The following is a 19,089-nucleotide window of genomic DNA, read 5'->3' on the forward strand; positions in this document are numbered from 1 at the left end:
ACAAATTTAATTAAATATTCCGTGGACAAGACATTGACATGCCACACACGACTATTTATAATTTGGGGGGTGCTATCATAATTAAACAACGACGTAATTAAAAATGCACTAATGATTAAACCATTACCATCATTAAACCTTGTGCGATGGTACGCTCCATGATCTCCATAATTACTCCACATAATCATTGGCATGGATTGGGATTTGAAATATGTACCTTCTCATTTAATGCATAATAATTACCATACCATTCACCACATCCACCATAATCCAACATAATTCTCTTTGTTTCCCGAGAAATTACCCACTGTTTTACCGTTGTCCCACCTTATTCATTTCTTTTACCATGCTGTTACTAAAAGAAGTGGGTCATTGTCACTCCTCCCAATGCTCAGCTGCATCCAAAGTGATGCTACAGTTTCTATAGGATGGGTGGACTGGCTTTGCGTCATGAACCCAAGGATACAACCCTAGTCTGTAGCAATGCAGAAGTATGGCAAATCTTTGTAGAGGTAGGATGGGATGTTTATTTCAACAGGTTGCAGGGGTTCGACGAGGGGATCACAGTAGAGTTCATGATGAATTTGGAAGAGAATTTCTCGTGGGTTAGAGGATTAGAAATCCCTATCACAGAAGGCCATTGCATAAGTTAGTGGGTTAACACAACAACGACAGAAGTGGTTCTCAAGAAAGGCTCCGCTGCCCAAATTCCCAAAATTGCTTTTGCAGGCTGGAGAAAGAGTTGTTCTGAAGGGAAGCGGGTATGACCATAAGTACTTGCCACATCCATCGGGTGAGGTAGCAGGCTTTGTTATGAAATATGCAACCTGTAAGGGGTGATTCACCACCATGGTCAAATTCCACTTCAAATTTCTATCCCACCTTCAATTTCCACAGGCACAAGTTCATTCTCTGAATATGCCTTTCTTCTTAATGAAGAGTCTTCAACTTATGGCATAGTCCACTCAACGCTCACGCCAAGTGCTGGCAGTCCTCAAAAACCATGGGCTAGTTCAACTACTGGTCATGAATGCATTGACCCAATTGTAAGTACCTTGGGCACAATTCCTCAAGATGATGGAGGAGGAAGTGGCAGCTGTTATAGCTGCTAGAGAGGAATTGGAGGGGCAAGAACCAGCATCTCCTGCTGGTACAACAGGAGAGGAAGAAGAGCCCGAGGAAGAACCAACATATCCTACTAGTACAATAGGAGAGGAAGAAGAGCTCGAGGAAGAACCAACATATGCTGCTGGTACAACAGGAGGAGAGGAAGAACCAAAAGGATCAGAGGAAGGACCGACATCCCCTACTGGTACAACAGGAGGAGAAGAAGAGCCTGAGGAAATGGAGAAAGAAGAAGAGGAACCAGAAGAGATGGAAGTGGAAGTGGAAGAAACAGTTGGTGACACAGTTGAGGCTGTCACACAATAACCAGCCCTGGCTGTGGAACCTGTTAATACATACATGGAAGTGGAAGAAATTGTGGAACTTGTTATTACAAACATGGAAGCGGAAGTGGAAGAAACAGTTGGTGACATAGTCCAAGCTGTCACACAAGAACCAACCCTGTCTGTGGAGCCTATTATTGCAGAAATGGAAGTGGAGGAGATGATTGGTGATATAGTTGAGGTTGTTACACAAGAACCAACCTCGCCTGTGGAATCTATCGAAGGGGATATGAAGACGATGGATTGAGTTGATGCTCTTTTGTAGGAATCAACTTTCATTAATGAAGCGTAAGGAGAAGAAGTTCCAGTCAAAGAGGTGGCAAGTGATGCTGTTACATCAGGACAAACATCATTTGCCCAAACAAATGTGGATGTTGAAATAAGTGGGGGTGCTACACAAGAACCACCACCAACTCAGTCAGGGTAGGAAAACATGGAAGAGGCAAATCCCGAGGTTGATGTTGTTCCACAAGAACCAGCATTGACCACAGGATAATAGGCACCACATGAAGAAGGATCGGCTCAATTGAGGAATGAAGGAAAAGAGGAAAAATAATTAGAAGTAGTAGGCGAGACCGGTATCGACCTGGTGGAGGACATTCCCCAGTCTTTGTTTCAGGCCACAATGCCAAGAGGAACAAGGAAGGTTTGTTCCTCCCATGATTCAACATAAGAAATTGTTGTTCCTCCCATATTGAAGTATGTCAGCTCGAAGGAGGGCGCAACCTTTTTTGGCTCATTACTTGTAGATTTCCAGCAGGGGCTTCCTGAAGAATAGGTCAAGAAAGAAATTTTTACAATTGGATTGGAGCAAGGAGCAATCGACAAAGGCAGTGTCCAAGCGACAGACGTTCCTAAAATGGAACAAGTTGAGGAAGAAAGTACTCTTGAGGACATGAAACCAAGTAAGGAAGACTTGATGAAGGAACCAACTGATGCCTCTAAGGGCAATCCACCACCTCATGAACCAGTTGCGGGGCTGGGAAACAAATTTACTATTAAACAAGAGTGGGTAGAATAGTGTGAGAGAAGGAGATGACCTCTCAAGGAGAGGTATCAACTTCAGTTCGGAGAGACCACGCAGTTAACAATGGAGGTTCGAAAGCTAAGAAAGCAGGTATCTTGGCTGAAGAAGAAGGTAAAGAAATATAAATGGAAAGCTATAAGGCCTAAGGTTAAGGTCTCCTCAGTATCTGTATAGACAGAAGATGTTCCCATGACTTCTGCTACTACACAGACTGGTCTTGTAGAATAGTTGTTTGAGGCACGAGAATTCTTCTTAGTGGATGAAATTCAAAGATGGTAATCTGTCGTGAATGAAAAAAAGAAGGAGACAACGAGGGTTTGAGAGCAGGATACTACAATTGTCACCGAGTATGTAGACCAGTTGGATAAAGAAAAATAGAGGCAAGAGAAAAAGCAAATAAATATAAGGGATTTAGAAGGGGAGATACAGGTGTTGAAGGCAGATAAGGAACAGATGTTTAACCTAGCACAATAGGTAATGGCCTGCTAGCTTCCTGCCCATAATTACGCTTTGTTTCTTCATGAGAAGTTCCTTTTCTTCTTCCTGGAAAGAATCTACAAGGAGATTCGCCATGAGATCGAGGATCCGATACAATTCCTGCGTATTATAAGAATCCATGATATCGAGAACCAACACTTGATGTATGAGCTCTACATGCACGGTTATTTCTTGAAGGGTTATGAGAGCTTCAACCTGGTTATGTTCGTGGGAGATGTGGACTTGAGGGCCTTTACCTCCTACACCATTAACCAGGTTAAATGGAGGAAGGTTTGTGATACTTTTGAAGAAAATCAAGCTACAAAGCCACTGATAATAAGGAGGGATAATGGTTAGTCAGTGACTATTTATAACAGTCACTCTACCTTTCTACAGATTGAGGGGTCTAAGGAATGAATTTTGGAAACACAGAGATGGTGTATTGATCGCTGTATCAGAAAGATAATCACTTTCAGGATGAAGCCGTTGACAGTTGTCCAAGAAGATGGATGATGTCATCATCAACTGTTAGAAACCAGGAGCCTTTTGGGGAACCCAATTTTGCACGAGCATTAGAAAGGGTGCCACATTTTTTTGCATGCATTCAGACCTATGGGGTCCGGTGGATGGGGCTGAGGTTTCGGTTTCCCCTCATTTGGCTACCAGCAGAGCATTACACTCCAGCATACAATGTGTGTAATTATTGGTGGAAGGATGTCCTTATTACAAAAGGATATAAACCTCCAGGGACATATATGGTGGAGGAATATGACCTTGCTTAGCTGCACGCTCACCACAGTCGGTCCAACCCAGATCTGAAGAGATGACAAGCTGCATGAGGACATGTAGAAATAACAGTTGGGGGAGATGTTTGGTGCCAAATCTGCATACTTTTTCCCTCCATTTTTACTCTATCTCTCACCCCTTTGTATCATTTATATTCACTAATTGTTCTAAATGCATAAGGTAAACCCTCATCGATTGCCTTCATGGAATGTTTAATTAATGAAGTAATAGTCATGGATATTTTTCCTATGCGAGTTACTAATTTTTCCATTTCTGCAAATCCAGTGGTCAAAGGTTACAAGTGCAAAACATAGAAGTGAGTCCAAGATTCCAGCATCATATCAACAAGCACTGTAACAACATAATGGATTCCAAGCCTATTCTAGACCTTTCTTGTCTTTCTCTTGACAACTAGTTGGTCATTGTAATGATTGTATAATGATAGACATTAGCTGCCATATTTAGAGACAATTTTCTCTGCATATTGTATAAGAAAGGTTTCAATGCTGTGAATCGGGGTTAGTCATGCAAGAGATGGAGATTGTAATAGAAGACTGTTAAATTAATTGAATGCAAGTTATTTTTCTATTCTCTCTGGTGAATCCATCACAACCCTGGTTAGAGAGTTGGGCCCACTCTTCTGATCAGGTGTTGCGTTGTTTCCATGTGTTGTTATTTCATGTGCGTTGATCTAATTCGATAGTTGTTATAATATTTTAATTAATTGTTGTGAATTATTTTTATAGTTATGCAATTTACTCTTATTACTATCACAGTGGTTCTTTTGTTAATTTTTTCATTGAATCTAAGATTGGTGATTGATTGTGTCATTGCTACCTGCATATATTTTGTGCGTTACCTTGAAACAAAGTATGCACCTGGACTGATAAATTAAATGTGGAAAGGGGTTGAATAGGTATTCACACTCAGACACCAACATGATACAAATGAGAAGACCTCCTTTCTATATATAGGAGTCTAAGAGGTCCCAATACAATCAGAGCCTACATAACAATAATATTGTAGGGGCACAACAATACTAATAGTGGGTTTCTATGGGGCATAATAATAATAAAATGGGGACTATATGGGCACAATAACATAGTAAGGGGGTTGCAATAATAACAATAAGGGGTTACACTAGTAGTATAGGGACCTAACACTTAAAGCATGATTTAGAATTTTGAACCCTTTAAAGTATGCATGTTTATTATTTGATGACCAAGACACTCATTTGATGACCTATAACAAGGAATCATGACATGACCATGATGACATTTTATGATCTTGAAAATGGAGGGAGTTGTAATGACACCTTGGACATGACTCAAGACTCATTTGACATTAAAAATACATGTCAAATTTTATTTGAAAATATAATAATTTGACCTAAGACCCTATCAATCACATGGAAAGATTATATTTTATCACTAGTGACTCCTAGACACTAACACCTAGGAATGGTTAGATGGGCCTTAAGTTGTATCCATTTGGGAGGCTCATCATACCCCCCCATTGAAACTATTGATCATCCTATGAGAAACCTATTCATCATTATTTTTCTACTGCTCTTCGTTCATCCTCCGTATGTTCCACTTGACATCCCATGTTGTGTCAAATGTAGTAGCCCTTGTTGGATGGAAACCTACGTTTTCCTCAATTTCATTCCATTCCCTTGTCTCCTCCTCTGGATTCTAATGCTCCTATAGGCTCAGTGGTAAGTGAGGACTTAAATTGAGTCTAATCCATTGGACTCCAAGTATATAAATGATTCTCTTATACAAAGGGGGTTTTTCTAGTGCTTTCCTTAACCTTTTAGGTGAATGTTATTCTCTCATCCTCAAACTATATGGCAATGTGTGCCCTCTCCTTTGGCATGCATGTAAGATTTCCTCAGTCGATATCTTAAAGGTATCCTCAAGATGGAGGATGGCATTTCCTACCTTTCCTTGTAGATTAATATTGGATTAGGATATTCTAATATGATCTTATGATTGATGATGAGGAGATCTGAGGATTGAAGCTTTCTGTTGACCCATAATGGTTCTTTTACTTCCTTGGCTAATAATTTCTTGACCTCCACATTTTATGACCTTGAAAATGGAGGGAGTTGTAATGAAGCCTTGGACATGACTCAAGACTCATTTGACATTAAAAATACATGTCAAATTTTATTTGAAAATATAATAATTTGACCTAAGACCCTATCAATCACATGGAAAGATTATATTTTATCACTAGTGACTCCTAGATACTAACACATAGGAATGTTTAGATGGGCCTTAAGTTGTATCCATTTGGGAGGCTCATCATACCCCGCTATTGAAACTATTGATCATCCTATGAGAAACCTATTCATCGTCCTTTTCCTACTGCTCTTCGTTCATACTCCATATGGTCCGCTTGACATTCCATGTTGTGTCAAATGTAGTAGCCCTTATTGGATGGAAGCCTATGTTTCCTCAATTTCATTCCATTCCCTTGTCTCCTCCTCTGGATTCTAATGCTCCTATAGGCTCAGTAGTAAGTGAGGACTTAAATTGAGTCTAATCCAGTGGACTCCAAGTATATAAATGGTTCTCTTATACAAAGGGGGTTTTTCTAGTGCTTTCCTTAACCTTTTAGGTGAATGTTGTTCTCTCATCCTCAAACTATATGGCAATGTGTGCCTTCTCCTTTGGCATGCATGTAAGATTTCCTCAGTCGATATCTTAAAGGTATCCTCAAGATGGAGGATGGCCTTTTCCTACCTTTCCTTGTAGATTAATATTGGATTAGGATATTCTAATATGATCTTATGATTGATGATGAGGAGATTTGAGGATTGAAGCTTTCTATTGACCCATAATGGTTCTTTTACTTCCTTGGCTAATAATTTCTTGACCTCCTTTACCTTGATAGCCCTTGAAAATGGAGGGAGTTGTAATGACACCTTGGACATGACTCAAGACTCATTCGACATTAAAAATACATGTCAAATTTTATTTGAAACTATAATAATTTGACCTAAGACCCTATCAATCACATGGAAAGATTATATTTTATCACTAGTGACTCCTAGACACTGACACCTAGGAATGGTTAGATGGGCCTTAGGTTGTATCCATTTGGGAGGCTCATCATACCCCCATATTGAAACTATTGATCATCCTATGAGAAACCTATTCATCATCCTTTTTCTACTGCTCTTCGTTCATCCTTCGTATGGTCCGCTTGACATCCCATGTTGTGTCAAAATATAGTAGCCCTTGTTGGATGGAAACCTACGTTTTCCTCAATTTCATTCCATTCCCTTGTCTCCTCCTCTGGATTCTAATGCTCCTATAGGCTCAGTAGTAAGTGAGGACTTAAATTGAGTCTAATCCAGTGGACTCCAAGTATATAAATGATTCTCTTATACAAAGGGGGTTTTTCTAGTGCTTTCCTTAACCTTTTAGGTGAATGTTATTCTCTCATCCTCAAACTATATGGCAATGTGTGCCCTCTCCTTTGGCATGCATGTCAGCTTTCCTCAGTTGATATCTTAAAGGTATCCTCAAGATGGAGGATGGCATTTCCTAACTTTCCTTGTAGATTAATATTGGATTATGATATTCTAATATGATCTTATGATTGATGATGAGGAGATATGAGGATTGAAGCTTTCTGTTGACCCATAATGGTTCTTTTACTTCCTTGGCTAATAATTTCTTGACCTCCTTTACCTTGATTTCCTCATGGCTTATCCATGAGGTTAGGGCCATCAATTATGCATCATCCAACTGAGAATTTGTGTCCCAAATGTTCATGTTAGGAAGTGCTAGGTTATGGATGTAGAATTCTACACTTTTGGCTTTATCCTCAATTTTGCACTGGAGGAAAAAATCAATGGGTTGTCTTACATCGTGCAAGGGAAAGGAACCTTTTTATGCCAATTTATTAATATGAAATTGGCACCACCAATCCTTTAAAAAGAAAGGATAAGTCTTTGAGGGGTTCTTGTAATTATAGCTTCCAAGGAGAGATTGGCCATAGTGGAAATATCATTTTCTTTTTCCCACAACAACTTTTGTGTTTCTTGTAGCTAGGTCCTCAGCTTCTTTTTTTCTTTATCAAGATAATCTATTATGTTAGCTTCATGAAATTTTAGGTTGTCCATTTATTCTCCCATATTTTTCATATTCTCCTCCATGATGCCAACATTAGCAACACCTTTAGATTTTTGCAATATGCATCCACCTACAGGTTCTACCCCTCTCTACCTCTACCTCACAGAATAGGACTAATGCAAGGTGGATAGGGAGCACATTTCCTGCCTCAATCAAAGAGTAATAATAAGAGAGATATGGATGATCTTCTGGTTCTTGTAGCTCTGTAGCCTACTCCTATGTTTTTTCATTTTTCTCCTGTAGATCTATATTCTTCTCTTTTAGCTCTCTATTCTTCTCTTGTAACTCTACAACTTTCTCGTGTGGAACTGTGGCTTGTTATGGGAATATTGTATCTTGAGTGCTTATCCCTTCTAGCTAAGCCTGTAGTTCTTTCCCTTTAAGTGATGTAGAAGTTATTATTAATTTTTTTTCTTCTTCCTATCAAGGTCCTCCCTCTACAGGGCTAGGTGAATCTTCAATGGTAATCAAAGTGGGAGATTGTGGCTAAGGTTTTCTAGTGAGCTTTATTCTAATACTTTTCCATCTCCTAAAATAAAGAGGAGGTTCTCTTGTTTTTATTACATTAGACTTTGTTGGGATGCTTAGGGCTACTAAAGTAGCAACAAATTATTCTTCTAGGTTCTCTTATGTATTTTCCCCCTTTACCCCCTTTTTCATGTTCTTTTCTAGTCTTGTTGATGTCTCAATAGCCTCCTAGGGATTCTGAGATACTTCCTATGGTGTTGATATATCCTAGTCCTCTTATTGTTGCAATGAATTATGCGAGGAGATATTGCTCCACAATCCTCTGTCTGAAAGGATCACCAAAAAACAAAAGCAAGGTGGCTAACAAATAGATATATTGATCCCAACCCAATGCTCACACATGCATCATACAAACAGATCTAGATGTTATAAAGAAAAATCATGCACCTAGCCTCCTTGTAGATCAGTGAAGGGTTTTTAGTTTGTTGCAGAATCTCAACTCTCTACTCAAATGATCTCCTTTGTCCACACTCAATTCAATACCTGCACACAATCTTAGACATTTAATTGTGGCAAGTGATCTTACTTGGAAAATCATTAGTTGAAAACATCACAGAAATCGTAAACATTATTACTGCAAACATGTAGATATAGGGAATGAGCATGAATTTATATTAATCCAAGATCAAAGTAAAAATATACCTTCACTCAGGTCACCTCTTCAAAATCCGGTAGAGTCCCCCTACTACAATATATAAAACATGGGCTCCAACAAGATGACCCTCACATACTTTATCTCTCGCAATTGGAATCTGAAGTTTAAGAATAAACTCCATATACTCAAGACTCTTGATAGCTTGACCCTCTCAAGTGGTAAAATATAAATAGAATGAAGATAGCTCCTAAGAGGATGAATTTAGATGCTTAGGATGACGAGAATTTATGGAAAATCCTTAATGAGAATCTCTGGCCAGCTCTAATAAGTGATGAGTCAAATTGATCTCCTAGGAACCGTGAAACTCTAGAATGAGTCCCCAGTTGCAAGCAGAGAATAGAGAGGAAACGATTGTAGTCTCTCTCATAAGGTCATAATGAGAGCTACTAGAAGGCTCTAGCCTCTCTCACAACATCATTATCCATGCGATTGGGTGTCATGGCTAGAAAAATAAGTTTTAAGGTGTTGGGCATGGAATCGCCCCACATCATGTTTTGGGGATCAAAGCCCAAGTTTTGAGTTGATATTATTGTAAGCTCCACAAATTGCAGGCGCAAAATATATGTTAGAATCATAGGGCTGTCCACCATATGTTTGAATGTAATGTTAGCCTACCCATGGTCCACAGACAATGGGATTGTATAAATAGAGCGAGGCTCTGAGTTGTAAATGGATCATAGAATCTAAGAGATAAAATGAGATAACGAAGCATAGAAGAAGAGTCTAAGTGTATCTTGGGTCATAGAGTAGGAGAAGGCTCTGCAGCTAAGTGTGCAAAGGCCTAGTTGTCCGCAGCTGAGTGTGCGGATCCTTGTAGCTGAGTGCACACAGTGGAATAGAGTCTATAACCGAAGGAAGAGAATAATGAAGAGAAGCTTTATCTGAATTACGTGTATCTATCTTGGGTTATTATCTGTTGAATATGAATTGCAATCATACTATTTATTTACTACGTGCACTTGTATGAATTGTGAATATGGTTAAGTATAACTGAAAGCATACAAATAAGCTCAGTTAATCAACTAGGATAGGATTACTAGTAAGGACTTGGGTAATAACACTGTTCAACCCCTGAGTAGGGCTACGCGAAGACAAAATCATAAGTTACGACGTACAGGTAAGTGTGCGCAGTGACGTGTGCATAGGGTCGAACCGCAGACCACTTGAATCCATCAGACATCCCCAGGGTGCGAAACCTGGTTCTAGCACCCTCCCATACTACTTCGGGTGAGACCTCAGTCCGTGCTCCGCAGACTATTGCTGAAAGGGCCAGTAGTACTGAGATTTGTTTGGCTAAATCACCTCCGAACCTGGGTCAGGCCCCAACAAGCCAAAAAATGGTTCCGTTGCTATGACTGGGATCTGCATAAGGGATTTATGATGTTGTGTCACTGGAATCTGACAAAGAAATAAATTGAAGGGTGGTTGGACAAAAATATTCACGAGTTTGCGGTGCAGGAAAACAGGAATCCACGAGTATCAAAGGAACAGTGGTTAGAGCTCTACTTATATACGAAAATCCATGAAATTTTCTTTGCATCCTTCCCCTTTGAGTTGTATGAGTGGATTGCGAAGTTAGGAAACAGTCAGGGAAGGTGTAGGCTCGACAAACCATTGTCTGGAATCCAGAATTGGTGTGCAGACTAAAAGAATCAGAAGATAAGATCATGCACGCTCTGTACCATTGGCTCAATCGAATTATAGGAGGATTTATCACCGCGGTAGACACGACAGTCAGCTATAATGAGGCAGGATGACTCTTCATCAAAGAACTACGAGGTAAGTACATTAAATATTTGAGCACTTGGATTAAAATGCTATTATGTGAAAATGGGGTTATGCGAATAAATTGATGTTTGGGACTACGTGAAGTGGGAGGATCTATAGAAATGAAGGTAGCACAGAGATAGAAAATAGCCCCTTGATTTCGCCTTGGTGGGAAGGTGAGGAAGAGCTCGTGAAAGTTTCTTCGAGAAGCATGATTAGTCTGATAAGGCAGTGAATCCCATGCATACCACCTCCAACTACACCACCACTAGTCTCACCATCTTCACCTCCACCACCACCATAGTTTAATATGGCGAGTGCGATAAAATTGTCAATATTCAAAGTAGGGAATGAAGATCCAGACCAATTTTGGTTTGTGGCAAAAGCTGTATGGGAAACAGAAGGAGTCATGGATGACAATATAAAGAAGGAAACGCTGGTAAGCGTGTTAAAGGATCGCACACTGACATGGTATATTAAGCATTCTAATGACCATCCAAATGCGGGGATTGCAGATATCTAGGCCGCATTGGACAGGGAATTTAGTAGGCCAAAATCGGAGACACAATTGATTATCAGGTTTAAGGAAATTGCGATGCTTCCAGGTGAGACCCCATGGGATATAGATTAGAGACTAAAGAGTATGATTCATGAAGCCAACATGACCTTGACAGATGGACAGTGTTGTACCTCTGAGATAGTAGTAGGTCAGCTACCAATGCCAGAGCATCTAAAATAATTGTTTTGGGGTTTTTGGTTTTAGTTTTGGAAGACCAATGAATGAAGACAAATGTAGAATAAAAATACTTAATCCTTTGGATAATATTAATATCTCATCATAGGGCTGCTATAAAGCTTTACAAAGTGATATAGATCAAAATAGTGGTGAGAAGAAGACAAAAAATAATATGATTATCATAGTTTGCAGACTGTAAAACATAACAATCACAAGTGTGAAAGCCTTCTAAAATACGTTCCAAAGGTTCAAGGTAGTATACTTAAGCTTAAAAAAGATACTGATGATTTATTGATTAAAGGGGATTAGCTAAACAGACAGTTCATTAATCCATTCTCTTAATAGATGATCACTTCAGGACCTTATAGGAATAAATTGAGAGACAATTATTCCTACCTAGATATCTCTATAAGTCATAAGCATATGAAGAAAATCATAGTGATTGATAACTGGAAAACTTACAAGATAACACAAACTGTGTAAAACCAAATCTAGAATCCTCTGCTTTGTATTAAGGCTCCAGAAAAACTGAGTACATCAAGTGTCTAGAAATGCTTCCTTCAAAGGTGTAACTAGGTTCAAAGTAGAATGAACAGTCACAACTTAACAAGAAATGAACAACGAATCTTGAACTTTGAACCTATAATAACTCAAGAAGAGAGTTATTTATACAAGAATGAAACTAAGAAAATCCCTAAAACTGATTGAGATTTATTCTAAGAAAGGAAAGATGTTCATGCAAGAAGATAGGGGCAGCGATTGAACTACTTCTTGCTATCCTTTTTATTCAGGTTGTGCTGGCTTTGTTGTTTGATATTTTTCCCTTTAAGCTGCTAAATTGTTTGTATCCTTTACACTGGTTGATTCCTTCATTTTGATCATTCATTTGATACTCTTTAAACTATGTGAATATCCTTTGACCCTGCTTAGTAGCCTTTACTGTGTCTTTTTACCTTTACTGTGCATTTCAGGTTTTTACTATGTTTTTCAATAGTAAATCCTTTTAGATTTTATGTCACACGGTAAATTAATTTGATATGATCTTCATATTTTTCTTCTAACTGTATGCAGGCTTTTTCTTTGTAAGCCTGGAACAAGAGTCTTTACCTGCAAAACACAGAAATTGTTATGAAAAGCATAGGTGACAGAGAAGGTCTTCAATGGATTTATAGAGCTCGAAAGGATATTGGAAGGCGTCCAGAGCATATTGGAAGGTAAACAAATGGTTTTATTGGTTGCAGAGGTTTTATGGAGGTTTCACTGTGAAAACAGGAAAAACAGAGAAAAATTGTGATTTTTCTTTTAAACGGAAAAAGGTCTTTTTGAAATATGGTGCAAAGTGAACACTGGTTATTTTGTCATTATGCAGGAGGTGGTATTGGTTTTCATCGCATCGCTTATGAGGCGCAGGTGGTTTTGGGAGGGGTCACCCGATACAGTCTAGATGCTGACATGTAGCAAGGGGAGGTCAGTGGAATACCACTTTTTGGGTGGGTAATGCCGGTACAGAGAGCTAACCTGAAATTGTTGAGGATTGTTGGATTTGAATGCACGTGATCAGACAGTGGTGGAGCACAAGAGCAGTACGGAGGGGCCCAACGATTAAATATGGTAGTATGGAACTTTATTATGGATTAAAGACTGAGATTAACGGGGTTTTATGGTTAAACAAAGGTTTAAGTTGGTTCTTCGTTTAAAACATAGAAGCGTTTTAACAAAGAAATCCTTTGAAAAACACGGTATTGTGGACTTGAAATAATATGAATTTGGGCGGACAAATGTCATTGGGCCCGGGTTCATCGCATATCACAATTGGGGTTTAGCGAAGTAAGGCCCTTCGTAAAGGAATGCGATTGGAGTTGGACGCGATGTGGAAAATAAACCATGGATAATATTGCGTCAGGTTTGGGTTCCCATCGCATATCGAAGATCGCAATGGTGGAGGGTAATGCTTTATTTAGGACTTGCGATGGAGGCAGATGTGATATGTCAATGAAATATGATATATATTGCGTTGGGTTTGGGTCCATCGCACATCGCACATCGCAATTGGAGAAGAGTGCATGCATGTTGAAAGTTTGTGATCCGCCAATATGTGATATGTTATGAAAATACATAGTTTTATAATAAAAATAGAGGTTTTGGGTTATTTAATAAAGGGGGTTAATACATACAGGAAGAGGAACTTTTAGGGGTTTAATATGCTAAGTTAGTTTTAATGTTAAATATGAGCGGAAAGGCGAAATACACTATGTATTATGCTTTTCATGGGTTATTTTCTTTTCGCATATATACCAATATTTAGGCTAAAACATCTTTTTGTCGGTTTTTTCGGGTAAAAGGGGATTTAACATGGGGTTTTCACTTTTCCTAGGAAAAAAGGGTTTTGACCTTAGGAAAAGGGGTTTTTATGGAAAATGAATGAATATGAACTGTATGAAGGTGGGAATGGGAAATTAGTAAATATAGGGATGAATGGGGATGAGGGAAGTTAATTAATTTATTTTGTAGGCCTTCATTTGCTTTGTGTAATTGCATCTCGGACATAGAAACATATGGTAAAACATGATAAATGTACATTTTGTCCAATTAATCATCATTCTTTTGCAACCTTTCTTCTACTTACCCTTTGCTTATCCTATCATTTTTTCTTCACTTAATGGGTGCATTTAAGCTAGAAAAACCTTTTCCTTTCTTTTTGTTACCAAAGAAAACTATCTAATTCTAACCTTATAACATCCAAGGGCTCGGATTAAACTGATGAGCACTTTATTATTCTCTACCTAACTACTGATCTGCCAAGATTAGACAGTTTGGCCAAATCTTTATTCTCTAACTATAACGTCAAATTTAAAGCATGCAGTAGTGAATATTAAACTATTTGAATGTCATGGGTTATGGCATAAATGACAAGCTGCACACAACCATTATTTTGTAGAAACAATAGTAGTGGCATTTAGACTTGCTCACTTTCAAAGTTTATTTGTTTTCTTTTCTTTCTAACCTAACATTTTCTTTTTGTCTTGATTTTTTAGGACATCTAACCTAACATTTTCTTTGATATGGACATTATCATAAATATATTTTCAAAAACATTTTATTCAATATTGTTATGTCCATATCCTAACTTAACATTTTTTTAAATATTCTATCTTATCAAAACCAAAAAATGCTGCAACGTTGGCTCCAAATAGGGACTTCTTTCTCCTGTAGAATGCAGAGAACCTGCAGATCCATGTGCCTTCTCCTCGGGCTATGGAGTCCTTGATGTAAGAAAATCACATTGACATCTTGAAAAGTAAAAGAAAACTGGAGTATTTACAATGAAAGCTATTTCAACTTCTTAGTACTGAATGTAATGTTTGAGAAACCTTCCATTTACAGGATAAGTGGAATATAGCCCCTCAAGATTCTGCAGTACAAAAGTGTTGTTACCCTTCACTTCAGCAATTGTTAAAGGTCCAAACCATAGATTATCAAATTTGCCATGATTTCCTTTCTCTTCTCTCCTGGCATCCCATCTTAGAACTAGATCACCTTCCTTAAAGTCCCTCTCCCTGGCTCTTCTGTCAAACAGGACCTTCATCTTATTTTGATATTTATTCAATTTATGTTGAACTTCATCTCTGTTTTCATTAAGTTCAATAATCTGATTTATTCTTCTTGAAAAATCATCAGGTTCATCTGTTGAATCCTACATGAATTTTAAAATATGGAAGGCCAAATTGGTAGGGAAAATTGCATCTTTCTCATAGGCTAACTGAAATGGAGATTTTCCAGTTGACCTCTTTGGAGTAATTCTGTTTGCCCATATTGCATAAATCAAATGTGAATCCCAACTCTTCTTATGATCAACTAGAGTCTTTTTGATTACCTTTACCAGGATTTTGTTGGATGACTCTGCAAGGCCATTACCTTGAGGGTAGTATGGAGTTGAATGTTGTAACAAAATCTGATATTTCTAGCAAAAGTCAATCAATTTAATACTAGAAAAAGTTGCTGCATTATCAATGACAATTTGAGTTGGGCAACCAAATCTAGATAAGATATTCTCCTCAATAAACTTAATTACTACTGAATCAGTAACATTTATGACTAGAATTGCTTCCACCCATTTAGTAAAGTAGTCTGTTGCAGTGAGGATCCATCTATGCTGATTACTTGAAGTGGGGTGAATCTCTCCAACAAAATCTAATCCCCATTGAGAAAAAGGTGCTGAAACTATTGATTGAACAAGTGGAAGAGCTGCTAATTTTTGTTTACCAGCAAACATTTGACAAGGAACACAACCTCTGACCTTTGCCCCTACTTGTAAGAACAATGTGGGCCAATAAAATGCTCCCCTCAGAATCTTGTATGTTGTTGCTATCTAAGAATAATGTCCCCCACAAAATCCTGTATGAAACTGATCAATGATTCCTTCAGTTTTTGATTCTGTTAAACATAATAACAAAATATTCAGTGGATCTTTCCAGTGTAAATTTGCATTTATAATGCAGTACTTGACTGATTTTAACTTAAGGGTTTTACACTGGGTTTTGGAGAATGATGCTGGACACTCAAAATGGATCAAGAAATTTAAAATGTCTTGATACCAGTTTGACAACAAGAATTTTTCATCAATGTGTATATGATTGATCTGCTTTGAAGGTAGAGGTTCTTGTGGATTCTCCCCTTTAGGATGAAGGGCAGGTTCTTGTGGTTTCTCCCCTTTAGGATGAAGGGAAGGTTTTTGTGGATTCTCCCCTTCTGCAAGGACAAAAGGTTCTTGTGTATTCTTCCCTTGTATTTCTAAAATAGAATTGATTCCAAGTACTTTGTAGTTGGATTCAACTAGAAGCTTGGCTAATCCTTGAACTTTTACTAGCTTGGTAGTCTTGATAGTTAGATCAAACTCCAGAATTTGAGTGATCCATATACCTCTTTTCCCATCAGTGTCTGGTTGGGTTAGGACAATTTTCACAGCACTATTAGCGACATAAGCAGTAATAGGTTAATGTAAGACATACATTCTTAATGATTTCAGGGCTTGAATGAGGGCATAGGCTTGCTTCTCAATGATGTCATACTTAAGCTCAACATCTCTCATAACCTTGTTGAAAAAGGCTATGGGTTGGTCATGGGAATCTTCATTTTTCTATAATAGAATGACAACAAGGGTTGTTTTAGAGGAAAAAGAGAAAATACTAAATGTCTTACTATAATCAGGGCTGGCTAAGGTGGGAGCTTTAGAGATAGCCCTTTCTATTTGTTCAAATGCATGCCTAGAAGAGGGGGTCCATTTGACCTCATGGTCCTTTCAGAGCATGCCAGTTATATCTTTTACAATCTCTACATAATTTGGAATAAACCTCCTTAGAAAATTAATCTTGCCTAGAAAAGCTTGAATCTCCTTCTTGTTTCTAGGTAAGGGCAATGATTCAATGGTAGATACTCATTTGGGATCAATTACTACTCCCTCATTTGAAATAATATGGCCCAACAATTTTCCTTCTTTGACAAAAAAAAGGATTTCTTAGGGTTCAATGATATTCCAAACTTTCTACACCTGTCAAAAACCTTCATCAAGTGCTTTAGGTGTTTCTGATCAGATTTAGAAAAAATAGTTATGTCATCAAGATAAATAACCACAAATTTATTTACCTGACCCATAAAATCTATGTCCATAGCTCTCTGAAATGTTGCTCCAGCATTGGTTAAGCCAAATGGCATCCTAGCATACATGAATGTACCCTAGGGTGTAGTAAAGGTTGTCTTCTCTCTATTTTCTGTATCAACATTCACTTGATTGTAACCTGAAAAACCATCAAGCATAGAAAGTCTTTGTGCTCCTGAAACCATTTGAAGTAATTGATCCATTTTAGGCAAAGGATAATTGTCTTTTAATGATGCTTTGTTCAAATTTCTAAAATCCACATAGAGTCTTATTTCTCCATTTTTCTTTCTAACGGGAACTAGATTTGCAACCCAATTATAATATCTAAGAGGGAGGACGATCTGAGCTTCTAGAATTTTCTTAATCTCCCTTTCTACAGTTGGTAGAAGGGCTGGATTTATCCTTCTAAGTTTCTGTTGATAAGGATTTGCTTCTGGCTTCAAAGGAATCTTATGTTGTATTAATGAAGTATCATAGGTCTTTAGATCAGCATAGGTCCAAGAAAAAATATCCATATAATTTTGCAGTAACTTAAGATATTGATCTTTGATCTCAGGATCTAGAGATGCACATATTTTTATTTTTTTGATATCTTCATTAGTTCCAATGTTAATCTCTTCTATGTCATCTTCTGAAGAAATGGACTAAGGGTTTCGGAGGACATCATTTTGATCAAGGAATATTTCTAAAGGAATAAGTCCTTTTGGAATAAAATTATATGATAATTGAAAAATGTCATGATTAGCAATTTGGGTTTTAAAATCTGAAGTATCATTTTCATCTGCATTTTCATTTATTTCAATTCCATCTTCATCAATTTGTAGAAATGAAAAATCATCTATTACCTACAGATATGATTTCAAATGTTCCTCATATTCGAATATTTGCCAATGTTTCAGATTATCTGGGATAGATGGCCTATATTTGACTTGTATCTGATAGAGTACATCAGTATGATCAGGAATTTTAAAAGAGCTAGCAGAGACAGCTAAGGCATCTGCATGAATATTCTGATCTCTGGGAATATGAGTCAAATTAAAAGCATCAAAGAAGTTTTCAACTGAATCCCATACTTCATTTCGATAGGACCTAAGTCTAGGATGCTTGGTCTAGTAAGAATTTTTTACTTGCTTAACATAAGTTTTGAATCAGTAAAAACACTTAAGTTTTGAACTTTTAATCTTTTGGCTAATTGCAATCCTAAAAGGAAAGCTTCATATTCAGCCACATTACATGTAACTTTGTAGTCTAATTTACATGATTGGGTTATATTTTCTTTTTCAAGTGAAATTAAAACTGCCCCAACTCTTGCCCCATCTTTAGTGCAAGAGCTATCAAAGAATAGTTTCCAAATATCAGTTTGGTTTGGTTTAGGACTTTCAACTACCTCTTCAATTTTGACTTGAGTTTTATGTTGGTTTGAAGTGAGTTGAAAAAAACAAAAGTCTTTATCTATTGCATAAATTAGATGGTTCCTTGGCTAGTCAGCCTTACAAACAGTATGTATAAATCTTACCTCTCTATATAATCTTAATTGCTCTCCTCCATAAACACGAATAGTAGCATATGACATATCCATCTATAGAGTTCCCCCTAATTTGGCACAGCAAGACCTAGAAAGGAGCATTCCAAACTTGGGAGAGATATCTGTGACAACAATATCAAGTACTGTAATTTTCACTAGAATTTGGGCAAGGTTAACCACTAGATCCTTGATCAATATCAAACAAGTCACCTTTTTAGAATCAAAGGTGTACAGGTTGTTAGTTCCAATCTTCGCAGCTTGTCACCAGGGATCAACATGAGCTCTTACTATGTCTAGTTTTGTTAGATTTTTTGCACATTATGTTCAGCACAAAAC

This window comes from Pinus tabuliformis, chromosome Q, assembly GCF_031772625.1.
Source record: "Pinus tabuliformis cultivar Carrire ecotype Pingquan chromosome Q, CPIR1, whole genome shotgun sequence".
In the NCBI taxonomy this organism is placed as follows: domain Eukaryota; kingdom Viridiplantae; phylum Streptophyta; class Pinopsida; order Pinales; family Pinaceae; genus Pinus; species Pinus tabuliformis.